Source organism: Ischnura elegans, chromosome 6 (genome assembly GCF_921293095.1).
Source record: "Ischnura elegans chromosome 6, ioIscEleg1.1, whole genome shotgun sequence".
Taxonomy (NCBI): domain Eukaryota; kingdom Metazoa; phylum Arthropoda; class Insecta; order Odonata; family Coenagrionidae; genus Ischnura; species Ischnura elegans.
Window position 1 is genome coordinate 16989618 of NC_060251.1, and position 14515 is coordinate 17004132.

The 14515-nt window shown below is 40.4% G+C and overlaps 1 pseudogene; it reads right to left on the bottom strand.

Annotated features, from left to right (window-relative positions):
- Positions 1-2745: 2745 nt before the first annotated feature.
- The window catches only part of LOC124160149, a 32409-nt pseudogene continuing 20639 nt past the window's right edge, over positions 2746-14515 (bottom strand).

Consider the following 14515-nt stretch of genomic DNA (forward strand, 5'->3'; position numbering starts at 1 on the left):
ATCACCACACAGCACGATCCCTGGGCCCATAACCTGTTGTAAGGAGTTATGGCAGTGGTAATAAGAGTCACACAGCGTTAGTTCAACAAGATATATTCGGATATAAACGGATACAACTCAATGGTACATTTAGCGCGAACACACAGAGAGAACACTAGCGTGCACCGGAAGTGTGCGCGCACACAATCGACAAACATCCAATACAATCGATAGTATCGAACAATCGATACAGGATCATAGCAGACAGACATTAAGAAACTATTGAGCACACCCTTCAACATTAATAGCCCGCATAATCTTTGTAACGATGAAGTGTATTTTACCCAATCGCCTCTTTTATCCCTGAAAATTCCTGCCCGCTCTTATAAGAGCGGGCAGGAATATAGATGTTTTTAATTTCTGACCTTCGCCAACACCCGCTCCTCTCCTGGTTGTCATGACTTCTCTTCCTTCCTCACCGATTCACTAATTTACGTAATCCCTATTCCCAACCCCTCCTCCAAAGACCTTCCTTATTGCGCTCCTTTTAGTCAAACTGTCCCCCCCCCCCCCTCCCTTGCAAGCCTTTCCACCCCACCTTTTGCTGGACGGTATATATAGACCTTGGGAAGCCAAAATGGGTACCTTGATAATGACACTACGTGTCGAAACCGGGTCGGTAGTTTGTTAATAAAAAAGTGTGTGGAAGTTAACCATTTTATTTTATCCTCATGAATATAAAACATTTCCACTATATATCGCCGGACACTGTGAATTATGTTCATATTAGTCTATACGCCAATTTGCTTCAGGAACTCACCCATAGAAAGTTGCACAGATTTTGTTGAGACTATTGAGAGAAGATATTCATTTTCTTTTCCAAACTGTGCATTGCGGACTAGGGTAAAGGAATTCAATAAATTAAGGTTGAGTCGGTTCTTAAATTTTTTCGGTTATCGATTCCGGCCTGGTTCTCCCCCACTGGTTCTCGATACTTAGTTCCAAGGATGAACTCTAACTATCTGAATTAATGGCAAATTTAAATGAACAACCACAAGAAGTGAATGAAAATAATTTCACCAAAGATGTTAATCAGCAGGAAAGCTCTGTAAAAAAAAATGCCCCCATAATTTTATTTGCCAAGTAAAAAAGTTAAATAACACGTTGTTAAGAATGCATGATCGACCAATATGTCTCATTACATCAGGCAGCCACTGGTTCTTTCACCAAGTTTTTTGTTGTAACTTCTAAGTCAGATCACAATACATTTTCTGTGATGTTGGTAGCTTAAATTGTTACTTTAATTGACAACTTATTTGCATGCTTCACTGTCACAGTTCTTATAACCTCAACAATAAACTGATCAATACGCCGGTACAGCGACAACATGGACCACTGAGCGGCCATGGATTAACGCAAAATTGTAATGCGGTGTTGCGTTCTGCAGGATAACAACACTTTCCGACGCCTTGCATATAGGTTTATCAACTTACAAATAGGCTCTCGAAACGCATCTTGCTCGTATGTCGAAGAATTACTGTATATATACATGAATCAATCTTAAAACCACTTTCAGACGAAACGATTTTCCGCGGGCGCCGTCCACTGCACGGCACACGGCGTTGCAGGGAGTCGTCTCGTCAGAAAGCCGCCTGAATTACACGTGAACGGCGGCCGGCGAAACGTCGCGACGTTTCGTCTGAAAGCGGTCTCTATGTAGCATAGTCTATATTTCACGACGTAGACGGCGCATCGCCGGGCCGTATTGAAATGGGCGCCGTGGGCTCGTTGAAGACATGAGAGAACGTCACCGTGCTGTGGACGGCGGCAGGCGAAAAGTCAGCTTGAAATACGAGCGTCAGGTGACGAGAGTCAGTTTGAGAGCGGCCTAAGTGGCCGCGGCTACAGAATGTTACAATGTTGGCGAGAGCGACAAACTGACGAACCTTAAATGCGATTAAAGTAATTTATGCGTTTTTTTTTTTTAACTTTTTTTCACTTTTTGGTCATGAATACGCTGCAGACCATTTCGGCTTTGGGCGCCAAATTCAAATCCTCGCCACAGTTCCGAGCCAGTTGCAAAGCACCGACTTTACGCGATCGGCCCTTGATACCGGTTTTTAAATAGACGAAGTGACGGGGTATTTTTTATCGGCAATGGTAGAAAATATCGCGCCAAATTCGCAGGAAAAGTGCTTAAACGCGAAATTTCGTGGAACCAAGTGAATTTCGCGCAGCCTTGGAAATTTCGTGTTATAATTCGCGTTTCGCGGTTCGCGAAAATTCGGTGCCCCTAGTCATAAGGAAAATGCATGGACATCTGCATCACACTGATTATAAAAATTTTAAACCAGTGATGGTGATACTTATGAGAGCATTTTTATCACAAACCAGGGACTGTGTGAGAAAAAGAATTGCCTTTTTCAGTATTCCCTTAACTATTTCAGAAAATATTTGCTATTAAATCCCTATTGTCAAGCCTGTGATGTCTCTTTGCTAGACAAAAGTCTACTTAAGGACCACAAGGCTGGGAGACTACTCAGGTTGGCAAATTACATATTTTAATGTTTATGCCAAGCCACTATATGATAACAATTGACAGAGTTAATCAAAGAGTGGCTCGTAAAGTAAACAGTTATGCAATATCCTAACAAAGTTCCACAAATTTTGTCCCGATCGTAGAAATTGTAGGCAAGAGCGATCAGAAGTTCACAGCATAGTGTGAGGATATTGCTAGGGATCTTACTTTTGTAAATCACATACATATTCTGCATTTAAGCATGGTTTATTTAGGCAAAACAATTTGATAAACTCTTCATTAAAATAAAAATACAAAAGGCAAATACATTGTACTCATGATAAAACAGTAGTACTATACAAAAGCAATTCACATCATTCAAATAAACAAAAGCCTTTTTGAAATAAATAAACTAAAGTACTATTCCACCAAATCTTTCATTGCCTTAGGCTATTGCGAAGTGAATAGTTCAAATGAACAACTGACTAGAACAGGAAGAAAAAAATCAGCTCAAACGGCCAATAGTGCACCACCTATCTCAAGGAATCATTATTTCCTTTTCAGTGGCTTTCATTTCCCTAGCAATGTGCCAACTTCATCACAGATATTTTCTCCAGTTTATCTCAAGCAGATTACAAATAACACATTTGAATGCCGTCTCTTTCGTTGCTATCGAGGTCATCATCATCCTTTTCAATGTCAACTATTCCAAGTGGATTGTTGTCACTACAGCCACCCGCAACTCCCCCTCCCCGACGGCCTATGTGCTGGCCACCTCCAACAGCACCACCTTCCTCACTATCTTTCGAAGTGGTGGTGGTGTCATCCAATCCATGACTCCTCGTATCCCACTACTGCCACAACCATCAACTCCAGCACCACTGCCTGGAGGAAGTCCACTGCCACCACCAACTCCAAGAGGAACTGTGGTGGATGCCGTACTTGATGTCATTGCTGCCCGAGCATACTCATCCGTGTCAATGGACTTGCAGAAGTGGATTGCATACTTTAGTTTTTCACGGAGAACAGTCTGCAAAAAATCAACAATAAAGAATGAACTCATGACGGATTGATAATCATGTACATGCTGTAATTTAGATAATAAGAAAATAGGGCACATATTGTAGCCATTGCCGTTTGGCTCGGTACATGGTGTAGTAAAGAGGCATTTACGAGGTAGGGAAGGCTTGCGTAAATTATGAAGGGTCGAATAAATATTGTAAAGTGTTATTTAATTTTATGTAAATGCTCATGTAATTTTGTGTGAATGTGTGTGTGAATGTGAAGTGATGAATGAATGCCTAGATTTTGTATTTTTCCGTCCCCCATTCCTCCCACGATTCGTCCGTCTACGAAGTGGAAAGTTCCGGTGCCTACGTGATTCGTAGCATGTTTCTCCCCATCCCACTGTGAAGCCGGAACACCTGCGTACGGAGATGATGAAATCCTCCAACCCCGCCCTCCACAGAAACCACCTCCCTTCCCCTACGGAAGAATAGCCGAAAAAACCCGATGCCCGGGGTTTTTCCGTCCACCCATCCCCCTCCCAGAAAGTGGCTATATGAGCGAAGTGCGGACGACATGCAAGGACTATTCTGCTGGAGAAATCAGCCGAAGGCTCTGCTTGACGAAGCACCAGTTCTGTGAGGAGAGAGAAAGAAAGGGAGGCAGCCAGCGTGGAAAAAGACGCGAGTATTAAACGGCGGTGACTTTGGAAAGAGGAGATAAGACGGTATCTTCCTAGCACGCACAGCAGAAGACGTCAATCCACGGCGCCAACACAGGAGTTCTCTCATCCCACAGCGATACCAGTCACAGTATCGAGTCAGCCGAGGAAATCTTCTCAACCAGCAAATCAGCGAGAGTGATAAGTACTCTAGCCACCAATATCCCCAAATTTCAACAGAATCAGAAGAGCCCCACTCCCCATTTCCCTCTTTCTTCCATTCAAGAGAAGAAGAACAATGATATTTTCCCATACATTTTTTTTATATATATTTTTTTTTTAACCCCTCAAGCGTGTGCGACACAGCATATGCGTCCTCGCTATTCCGTCCCTATACGGTGCTTTAATCGTAGGCATTTAAACCACCCAGGGTGCTTTAATTTAGAGGCACTTCAGATTTTGTGCAGACATGAAGTAAAATATTTTTTTGAATCTTATCACTATGCAAAAAAAATCCAAAAAAATATATTATATAAACAATTGTTTAAATTTTATAATTATGAATACGTACTTACAATTCTCAGACCCATTAACTTTTTCCTGCTCCTCTTATCCGATGGCTAATAGTTGACCTGTGTGTGATACTGCTCAAAACAGGGTTCTAAGCAGAGTGTGGGTTTTCCTGGGCAGTTTTTGCATCAATATCTTGTCTCTTTTCTCTTTCCGTTTTTTGTGCACACAACACACTTTCATCTTCCAACCTTAAATGTCTCAGTTTTTGGGTTTTGTTGAACAAAATGCTGCCCGGTCAATCGCGTACATTCCGTTTCGATATCAGTGGGCCGTCCTTTGCGCTGTTCTAAATTTTGTCCGTGATACTTAGCAATTATTTTGTTCACTAAGCTCATTCTGAATGCTAGGTGATCTTTGTTATTACCAGCCTTACGGTATAAAATGTACGCGTTTAACACAGCCGTATTAACTAAGTGATTGAATAATTTCTTGTACCACACTTTTGACCTTTTTCTTTCTAGCAGGAACGATTCTAAAAGTTGATCTTTTAAATCTACAACGCCCATATATTTATTATATTCTGTTACACACATAGGTTTGTTTACACATTCTAGCCCGCCCTTTCGACTTACGGGTTGCATTTGGTCTGAATGCTTTGTAGTCAGCAATGCAACATCGCGTTTATCCTTCCACTTCAAAGCAACCAATTCCCCACACTTTGCACTAACAACTTCTCCTTTCTTTAGTTTCTTTTTGAGGTTTACTGGCATATCTTTACGCGTGATTTTCACGGTTCCAACAGCATCTGTTGTCCTCTGAACTAACCTATGGAAAAGATCGGGACTACTGTAAAAATTGTCCATATAAACACATCTACTAGAGTCTAATAGTTTCTCACACAAACTTAGAACAACTGTAGTTGAAAAAAGATCTGTGTCCTTAGTGATTTCACAGCCCAATTTTGTCCCTGAGCCACAGTAAATAATAAAATTCCATAAATACCCTGCGGAGTCACAAAGTTCAAACAATTTTATCCCAAACCGGAAAGCTTTCATGGGAATATACTGTTTCCACGACAGTCTACCTTTCCACAACAACAAATACTCATCTACACTGATTTCCTTACCGGGTATATACACTTTTTGGAACTTGTTTTTCAAATATTCAGTAATTGGTAAATTTTTATACAATTTTGGATCCTTTTTTACAAATTCCTCATCGGTATTATCTACAAAATGGAGAAATTTGGTGAGCAATAAAAATATTTGCTCACTCATTACATTGGGAAAAAATGGAGTCTCTAATAAATGCTTTCTGCTAAAATACATTCTGAGGCTTGGTTTCTGAATTATTCCAATCAACATCAGTAAACCTAAATACACCCTTATTTCCCCCAGAGTTGTGGGGACCCACTTTTGGAAGCGTGATTTATTTTGCTTCGTAATTTTCTCTTTCTCACGAGCAAGAAACTGTGCTGCGTAGCGGTTTGTCTCAGTCACTATAATTGAAATTATTTCATCATCAAAAAATAACTCAAAATATGCCAAGGGATCATCTATACACGAAACAGGCAATATTTGTTTTCCCACTAATTCACACGCAAAAGGTTGAGGAGGGTCAGCACTGTCGATCTCTTGCCAATTATTTTCTTGAAGATTCACAGAAAAATGAGAAGGTCCATCGCTCTCTTCGGAACTGGAATCCAGAGAGTATCCAATTGAAATTTACGAAGTAGCATCTGAGCATCCTGCGCTCTCTTCTTCCAAAGCGTCAAGCACTTGCTCATCGCACAACTCACGCGAGCTAGAAGCCATGGTCAACTAAAGAGGGGCACAGATATGGAGTGGATTCAAGGCCGAAAAAAAAATAAAAAAATCACCAAAGCAAGCGTAGGGATGAAAACACCCCAACCCTTAGCCTCAAACGTCGTAAATAAGATACCAAGATGCGGGGATGCTGGCCGGTCTTCGAGGCTCCGTGAGGCGTTGAGTGACAATGCCTGGACGGACCATGCCTTCACTATCATTGCCTCGATGAAAGAGAAAGGAAACGATGAGGCAGAGAAGCAGATGATAATGAACCAGAGACGAAAGCATTCAGCATCCCGACACGTCACACACAATCGCTAAGAAAGCACATAACCAGAGCTTGAGTGGAAGGATATCTTTCATTAGCATTCACCAGACGCTGACCCTAGAGGAAGCGTTTCTTTCCTGACATCAGCTAGAAAAAAATATTCTAAAAAATACGAGAACGCAAACACAGACCACACAGGGGCACAGAACGATAGCAGGCAGATGTGTCTCACATATATACTCACTAAAAGTACATATATGGAAGCTTAAGAGATAGGAATGCCTAATGAAACATTCAGACGCATAGGGTGCGTCGCACACGCTTGAGGCATGGCAATCGGACGACACAAACGCTGTGTCGCACACGCTGAGAGAACGTCCACGGGCATTTAAAGTCACGCTTGAGGGGTTAATTTCCCCCCCCCCCCCCCCCCCCCCCCCCCCGTGTCCCCGTGTGTGTGTGTGAATGATTAATGGTAGTTAGTAGGACAATAAGAGATTATTTGGAATTGGCGTTTGTCATTTTTTAAGCTATTTTATGATATTTCACGCCAACAATTGTAATCAGGGTTTATTTTCTTTTCTGTCATTTATTAATTGATGTTATTAGGTTCCTAACTGGCCAGTAACAGTAATTTAATTTGTGTTATTCAAAGAGTTATTCATTTATGTATTTTTTGGAACATTTCCTATTTGAAGTGATCATTAAACGTGTTGTTGGAATTGTAAACTGTTACGTAAGCCTTCATTATTTCGTACACGCCAGCCTCCATTCAGCAAGTGAACCTACCCCAACTTATCTTCCTATTTCCTTCTCCCTCCCTCCATTTCCCCTAGCCATCGAACCACGACCCGCTCACCTTCAGCAATCCCTCCAAACTATCCTCCCCCACCCCTCTGAAAGTGAACCCGGACGGAGTGCGGACGGGTGAGTTACAATATGCACGCCACTGTAGTTAGTTAACCACACTAGAGTAAAGGCAAGGGCACAATATTAAGTATCCAATTAGAGTCCATTTAAATATTGATAACAAAGTTGCAAAAAATTTAAATCCTAAACAAAAAATTAATTTTAAAAAAAAGGAATGAGCTTTGAAAAATTTATCGGCACATTGAAAGCTTACCTTACAAGAACACCTTGGCATCTTAAGAAGAAAAAAAGATGTGTTACTTTCAGGCAAGAAGTGATCTGGTGGGTTGTATTTATCCAAAACCTGTGTAGAATAAAATATTAACCATATGATCATCATACAAATTAATGTTTACTCAGCAATGGTGAAAATATTGGGACACACTTTACTTCTCAGATACTAACAAAGATAGGTGTACAAACCTGCAATACAAAGTCTCTTCCTCTGAAGTCAGCAATAGTCCTTGGAAGTCGAGTCCTTCCCCAAACAAATCGAAGAAATAATGATCACTCTTGATTAGTGAACTCCTCCATCACATCCCAGAACCACTGGACAAGAGGTGCATTACCGTCAACACCTATAAAAAGTATCAAAATTTAGCTACAATCCCATTAAGCATCTCCTACAATGAAATTTTATCTAATGACTCAGGCCCGAAGTTTTCATCATTTACTGAAATTTTTATACCTATCCTTATATCCATGAAATACGAGCGCAAAAATGAAGCACAACGAAACATAACCATTTAATACGAGAGTAATGGTGATAAGATTTTATACTTCCTCACAGAAGCATTGAATTCTCACAGCACTTAGGAAACTACTATGACAATCAATACTACATGATTTTGTTTTAACTTTTTACACTGTTTTAAATTATGAGAGAGGCAATTCACAAGGCACATCAACTCCTGAGACAGGAAGCCACAATGAGCCACCTAACTTCCTCCATATTGACATTCATTGCAAAAAACTTCTCCCAGAATTTGGAAAATTAATGTTTGTAAAAGCCTGATTATTTTCCAAATGTTTCTGATCAACTTTTACCACTTTTATTCAAGAAAGTAATAACCCAACTAAAATTAAAAATAATCTTATATTTAGAAGTTTCTTTCACCTTTATAGGTGGCAACAGATTTTAGAAGACTCAAAGGTATGTCTGGAGAGCCGCAGACCATAGTCTCCAATTCATAGCCACTAAATAAGGATAACAGAGGCACTGGTGCAACTCGTGCCATGCCTTCCCTAACAGCTGCAACTTGCTCATCAAATTCATGGAGTCTGAATAATGTTGAGTCAGGAAAGATCGAAAGAAAGACAACAAGAGAAATTAGATATCATATGAGTCTGGTAAGAAAAATGAGGGAGATTATGACTATGGGTGGCTACTTCTTATCTGTATTTCTGATAAATTATAGCTCATATATTCCGTCATCATAAAAATGGAAAATATTTATGCCATACAACAGGGAACAAACTTTACAGAATAACAACTGACCTATAATGCAAAGCAAGCTTGACATATTCATGTCGATTACTAGGGGTGATTCCGCGATGGCGGGTAGACAAAGGAATCTCATGGCCAGTGGATGATGGAGTTGAGAATGGCATTGCCAGACTTCTAAATGCTGCTTCATCACCATCCATATCACGAATACACGTCAAACCTAAATAAAATGTAAAAATGTTTCATAATTTACAATATCTACATCTACCTTGACTTGCAAGTACATTTTCATTGTACCATTTCACTAATTTTAACCATCTTCAGAACCAAATTAACCATGAATGATGCTTAACCTTACCTGGAACATAATCACGATCAACTTCTGATAAGTCTGCAGGCATCAAGGAGAGTCCTGCTAATTGCTTCCACACAGGTTCTGCTAAGTTAAGACTTAATGGGCTTCCAGTCCTAATAGCCAAACCCATTAAGACTCCTAAAAGGATAACAGCAAATACACGTATGAGCAATGATAAAAGTCAAGAAAATAATACATAGTATCAGAAAATTTTATTATATCTTAACTAAAAATTATCATATATTGTAACCCCACCGCGCGGGGCACATTCGGGGAAGGGGAGATTGGAGGGCAAAAGGGGAGGGCAGAGGTGTAGCGGGGATATTCCGTGCACCTGGGGCGAGGGAATGGGATTTTGGGAAAGGGTAGGAGGGGAAGTTTAGGGGTGATGAGACCTGAGACAGGAGCGTTCGGATAAAGAAAGCCGTTCGACTGCGTAGTTCGCTCAACATAAATTTAATGAGTTTAAATATGATCATTTACAAATACAAGCAAATCAATGGCAAAAGTAACAATTAACTTCTTCTCCTTGAATTCAATGAAATACAACGCATAATTCACTATGCTGCACAACAGAAAAATTTCAGTCCTTAACCTAAACCCAAAAAAAATCACGCTACACGTTTTCACATTCATAACCCATACAAAAACCACAAGAAAAGGGGACAAATAAATAAAAAACAAAAAGAAACGGGGGAATGGAAATATGAAACAACGAAATAGATATTGCACTGAAATTCACACGGTAATAGGGGAAGTACTGTCCTCTTCTCTACTTGTGCGGGGGGAAATTTTACAAACGTTTTTAATGAATTCTCTTCTTGACTTGGTGAAGTGGGAATTTTCTTCTGTTCCTTGAGAGGGGGAAGGGAAGGAGGGGGGGTGGGGAATGGGATTTCGTGGCTTTTCTCTTACAGTTTGTCGAATTTTCGGGGCTCTCGATCTGCTGATCGTGGCGATTCGGTTCCGCGGCGTAGGCTGCTCTGCGTCAACTCCGGCAGGTTCACGAGTGGGAGATGGCCTCTCTGCGACAGTTGGGAGATCCTTTCATCAGCACCACGAGTCTACCTTGCAACTGCTACTCGCATTGGGCACCCTCTCTCTCTCGGGATCTCTTCACCAACTTTTTTCTCTGCCTCCCCAAACTCCGCCTACTCTTGGGAGCGTTTTTTGTTGCTTGGAATCGCCAAAAAAGAAAATCATCTAAGCCCTCTTTCCTCCGGTGCACCACATTATATAGCCAATGAGGGGAGGAAACACCAGGGAGGGAGGGGTCAGGGGAAAAAAAAGGATGATGCACTTGGGGCTGGACGGTCACTTCACCAAGGACACGAGGGGGGGGGGGAAACCACGCTCTTCTTCGTCTAAAGAGTTCGACTAGCACACTTCAGGAGGGGGGGGGGGGAGAAAGCATTACACATTGTGGGGAGGAAAATAGGGAAACATCAAATGGGGACTCAATGATTCATGACACTCACGCACACATTCACACGGACACATATCAAAAGAAAAAAAAACGGCCTTCCTTTACCTCGCACTCCCGTCTCATGCGCCACTATGTAAGCGGGCAGAATGCACCGGTTACAATATTGTTCTAAAAACATTTTTTACCAAATAAGTGGGAAAGTAATAAACAATAAAAATGAGATCAGTTTATCTCAATGGGAAAAGAAGACACCAGAGATACCAAACTTAGAAACCATACCCTTAATAGCATACCTAAAAACCTGAACATTCTCATATGGAAGGGAGTATTAGCTTGTGCATTGAGAAGGAAACAAGCATCTCTTCCAACGGATGATGCATTGCCATTAGTCCCAGCTGCATTCACAGAGGTTGGGGATGGAGCATAGTCATGGTCACCACGTGCATCGGGAGTAGGTACCAGAGGTGCAACGGCTCCTTCTTGTAATTCCTCACACATTTCTGCTATACTCTCACTGTACTCTCCTCCACAGTCATCAACACTTTCACCTGAGGGCACAACAGGCAAAATGTCATTTAAAATGTGGTTCTTCACATGAATTGTCAAAATAATGATATATGTTTTAACAGAATGGTGAGGTAAATACAGTGCAGCCAAGAAAATAATCATCATTTTCAAATCGTATAATACATTCTGTTCCCAAAACTTGGAAACAAAAGACACTTAAGTACATATTGTCCATTTTATGCAACTATTTCTGTTCCATTGATGATACAGTGGCCCCTACACTTTCATAAACCAATGACGTTAGTATGTTTCCCTACGATAACTCTATGGAATTTTGTACAAGACCTAAATACAGTGGAATCATCATCTATCACTCTTCCAATGATTGCTTACCCATAATTTCTAGTATTAGGGATTTTAAAATTCCAGCACTGTTTCACAGCATATTATATCGAGAGCCTGATGTCTTGTCATTAATATTTCATTAAACTTAACCAACTGGCTAACTGTATAAAAAAATATTACATGTGATGTGACTGAAAATTAAAGAAGGTTGAGAATCAATTCTCATTTTTGGGATTATACATACCGACAAATTTTACTTTCCACACACGATGAGGGAGCAGAAGAGCATCTCCGCGGAACAAGAGCTCCATCTTTGATACCATTTGACCAAAAACTGAGCGGACACCATGAGGGTCAGCCAATCCTCCACTTGATCTTGACCTTTGAACTTGGATTCTATTCAGTTCAATCACAAGACCATGCTGCCTATCTCTCACCATTGTTGCTTGCACCACCTGGAATGAAATATCAAAGTTTATTTACATTCACGTAATATTAAGCACAAAAATTTATTTACACCACACACAACGGTGAGGAATATTGTGTAACATATTTGATTATATCACAGCACTTGTGGAAAAATATCTGCTTCCTTACGAGGTAATTCAGCTATGAGGTTATGAACAAGCAAACTTTTGGTGGGAAGCACAAAAATTTATCACAATGCAATTAAAAAATCAAAATCATCAGAGATACTCAAGATAAAGATGCTTTTAGGCACCTCAGGCAGGCAATTGTTTTCTCACCATTTAAACATTTTGAGACCACGAATTCTTAAATCGGATCATTTTAAATAAATAAGCACCGGCCTAATGAGTCGTAGCCAAGCACTCACCTGAGTCAACAGTTTGCTGGGGTAATGGAGGTCAGGGAATATGAGTACAATTACATGCCATATTTCCCTGAATATAGTCCCCCCACTAATTTTGAGGATTAAGTTTTGGGGGAAAAAAAGGTTTGAATATAGTCCCACCTTTACTTTAGAGGAGACTACATTCAGATAAATATGGTAATTGCCACAAAAAAGATCGCGGTCGGTTTGAAGAAAGCTCTCAATGACTCCGGGAAGCAATCTAAAATAACAGACTTTGCACATAAATAATAAAAAATTGTTTGATTTGCATAAATTATAAACATTACAAAAAATGAAAGGGAAAATTTGGATTACCCATGTTGTCTGATTATTGGTGCCCACTATCTCCATCATTGGCCTGGATAATCGCGATTTTGCTATCAGGCTTTTAATGAATTTTTAAGTTTTTTTTTAATTTTTACTGGTGTTGTGTATTAACCTATGACCTCACTCCCACTGATAGCTGTGTGTTTGTATAGCTCGTTCGTATCTTAAATTTTTATATGTTAGTATTTTATGCTGTATTGTCTTGACGAAACTCATGGATGTATTATCCCAATGAAGTTAATAAGTTTTATTATAATTATTAAATGCAAACATACATATTCACCAAAAAAGCCCTGGCATCCTTAGTATGCCAAAATAAAAACACCTAGACTTTACCTTTCTAAAAGTTGTTTCCTTTGCAGTAGAAACCAAAATGCCACGCAGCTTATCCAAGTTCCCACAAAGGGGTCCTTCCCATTCTGTATCTCCAGATTTGTGATCATCTTCTGAGGTCTTTCCTCCACTGCCCTCACCTCCACTTTTCCTCCCACGTCCACTTGCAGGATCCATTGAGGCCCCTAGATTCACACCACTTCCCAAAGGAAACATGGCAACACTCGGACAGAAGAGATCAGAGAAATTGTGCAACAGGAGAAGGCGATTGTGAAGGGTAATTGCGAATTTGGAATGACCCTCAAGAGATCGTATTCTAGGGGTACACGAGCCGGTAGCCGGGCAGCAGCAGAAACAGGTTTGCTTGTGCTCCACGCTAACGTGTGAGCTGATCCACACGCCACTCTCATAATATTTTTACCCTAAAAAGAAAGACCGTTCCATCAATAAAACTTAATGTTTCATTTCATATGGCAGATATCTTAAATAAACAAAATGATCAACTACAGTAAATTGAGACAGTTGCAAATGTCAAGGAGAAGGTAAAAGAAACTAGTTCATCTATTATTTTTATAACACACTGTGCAAAATCTTTTTAAAAACTATCATCATACTGCAAGAAGTAAACCCAGTGAGAAATGGGTGGTGGAATCCACGTGGAACCCACGTGGAGAATTAACGTGGATACCACGTGTTTTTGGTCGTGGAATCAACGTGGAACCCACGTGGAAATTTGGTGGAAAAATTAAAACAGCAGTAGGTGCTGTCCTAAAACCATTAAAACCTCAACCACTCTATATCTAAACCTTCTATATATGTGTCTACGATTTTTCGTGTGCTCTCATGGCTGCCTTTCCACGAATTATATAAAAATAGAATGTGCGATATATTTTCACATAACTAGCGTGGTTTCAGGATGATAAATGACGAAATGTCACCAGAGAGTTAAGTTTCACAAATTAGAAATTCTGTTTAACATTTTATGATAATCACCACAAATCCACTTGAAATCAACGTGGATTCCACGTGGGTCCAACCACTCAATATCCACCACCACCAAATATCCACCACTCAACGTGGGTTCCACGTGGATTCCACCACCCATTTCTCACTGCCCAGTCAACACAGTGTTCGTAATGAGGTCTTATATGAACTCATACGTTGGACTCCTTTAAGATTCCACATTAAGAGACATGAAAGGGCCTTTAAGACCTCACACTTCATGAGGTCACATGACTGATGTCTTTAAGACCGCATACTT